The sequence below is a fragment of the Gadus morhua genome, chromosome 1 (assembly GCF_902167405.1).
Source record: "Gadus morhua chromosome 1, gadMor3.0, whole genome shotgun sequence".
Lineage (NCBI taxonomy): Eukaryota > Metazoa > Chordata > Actinopteri > Gadiformes > Gadidae > Gadus > Gadus morhua.
This window is the reverse complement of record NC_044048.1, coordinates 7776978-7779205: the sequence shown is the minus strand read 5'-3', so window position 1 is coordinate 7779205 and position 2228 is coordinate 7776978. Positions and strand designations below refer to the sequence as shown.

The 2228-nt window shown below is 47.5% G+C and overlaps 1 protein-coding gene across 1 annotated transcript in view; it reads right to left on the bottom strand.

Annotated features, from left to right (window-relative positions):
- Positions 1-637: 637 nt before the first annotated feature.
- The window catches only part of znf385a (zinc finger protein 385A), a 59514-nt gene continuing 57923 nt past the window's right edge, over positions 638-2228 (bottom strand). Inside the window, 1 exon segment of the mRNA XM_030360320.1 lies at positions 638-2228. This exon segment is cut by the window's right edge and continues 859 nt beyond it. The gene's annotated coding sequence lies outside the window, so the exon portion shown is untranslated.

Below are 2228 nucleotides of genomic sequence, written 5' to 3'. Positions count from 1 at the left end.
CCTGTTTCCAAAGCAGAGTTTCACCATAATGATGGGACCCTTTAATATGAAGGGTCCGTTCCTATACGCCTCTCTCTCTGTCTCTCTCTCTGTCTCTCTCTCTCTCTCTCTCTCTCTCTCTCTCTCTCTCTCTCTCTCTCTCTCTCTCTCTCTCTCTCTCTCTCTCTCTCTCTCTCTCTCTCTCTCTCGCTCTCTCTCTCTCTCTCTCTCCTCCACCCTGCCTTCCATGGCCTCAGAGAGGGTGTACACTATCTCCTTGGAAGAACAGAAAAACAAAGTGAGTGTTAAACACAAGCATGGACAACATGTCGTAACACGTCACTGCGCTAGAAAAAAAAAAACCTCTACACCCCCATCGCGCCTCGTTGCAACATCATGTTCACACTAGAGTCTGAGAGAATAGAGCGCTTCTCAATGAAAGGGCACAGTGTTAATCTCTGACCGGAAGGATGACCTTCAATGTGCTCCATGCAGCTCGCTGTGCGGCCTGTCTTTCTGCTCCCAGTCCAGTCAGTCAGTCAGCCATTCAGTCAATAGTATTATGTTATTCTGCTTATCAAACCATACAATAACAAATATATATGATTAACTTTCTGTCATTTCATTTTGTTATTTTCCTGTGTCAAGTGCAGTGTTAAAGCTAACATTTTCAACCTAGAAAAATATTTTGTTCATTTCCGATGAGGTGCACAGTTTCTATATTTGTGATATAGTGATATTATACATGATATGTCAGTGTGTGTTGCTTATATCCGCATGTCCTGAATTAATTCAACCCAACAAAGTAGAAAAGGGTGGAATCGTAGATCTAATTTATTAATAAATAAAGATACAAGATATTAAATAGATAATGTATTTCATGGCTTTCAGTTATAAGACAGACGGTATCGTGAGCTAGCCCCGGGCTGTAGTTCAACCTCCTCTCCCTGTTTAGCCTCGCTGGGCTGCCTGGTTAGCCCGTCATTCCCATTCATTCAACACCCAAAACACCTCCAGCTCCCCCCCATACCTCCTTCCCCCCCTCTCTCTCTCTCTCTCTCTCTCTCTCTCTCTCTCTCTCTCTCTCTCTCTCTCTCTCTCTCTCTCTCTCTCTCTCTCTCTCTCTCTCTCTCTCTCTCTCTCTCTCTCCTCTCTGTTGGAAGCACAAAAAAAGAAAACCAAGACGAAGGGCAGATAGAAGCAGCTACCATACAGGTCTCTGTACGTTGATCTAAATGTACATTTAGTTGTTTTAAACAGCCTCTCGGCTCTTCCTGTTGTGTTAAACTGCCTCCGATATGATTGGCCCCTGGGGTTGTACACAATCCCACGGTGGATGCGCAGGAGGGCGGGGGAGGGCGTTGGTGGAGACATGGATTGACCTGACACTACCAGAGTTTGATGTGGGGGCGGGGAGTTGGCAAAGAGAGCGGGAGAGAGAGAGAGAGAGAGAGAGAGAGAGAGAGAGAGAGAGAGAGAGAGAGAGAGAGCAGAAGAGAGAGAGAGAGAGCCTCAGTGAGAGAGAGACAGAGAGATGTAGCCGTACCACAGGGTCATCCTCTTCCTGCACTCCTATTACTTGACGCAATACTTCACACTTAAGTTTGGACGACAACAGGAGCACAGAGCCATACAGTCACTCAGGTACAGTAGTATGTAGACAGTACAACATGCATTAATGTTGCTGGTTCTGTTCCTCTATTCCCTGTCTCCTCTGATTCTAACGGGGCCTGACAGATGTGCCCTTCCAGCAGTCTCTTGTCAGTACAGTCTATTTCAAGACACAAATACGTGGGGCTTTTGTGTGTCTGTGTGTATGTGGTTTTGCTCGTGTGTGTTTGTGTGTGTCTGTGTCTGCGTCTCGCCTTGGGCCAATCCATCATCTGACCCTCGTCAGCACCACATCTCACCTTAGCCGGGAAATGACAGGGATGTGCTCCACCCCCGCTCCTCTCTCTCTACCTACGGCCCTACGTGACAGCCAGTGTCACGTTGCATCTAGCCTAGACCTAATGCCACACAGCATGCTGACCCTGGGCGCAGCGCGATGCAGCTCAAGCCCGCGGGCCGGCATAGTGTTAGTTTACAACTTGCGAGGATCGAAGGAAGCGCTAAATCCTAATAACATTATCGTCTTAGCTGCTAGAGGAGCTAGCGTCAGGGGAAAACATTGAGATGTTAGAGCAAGGCAAGGGTGGTGGGGATTACAGCATCGCCCTATCGGCAGGCATCAGTGATTTTAACATTAG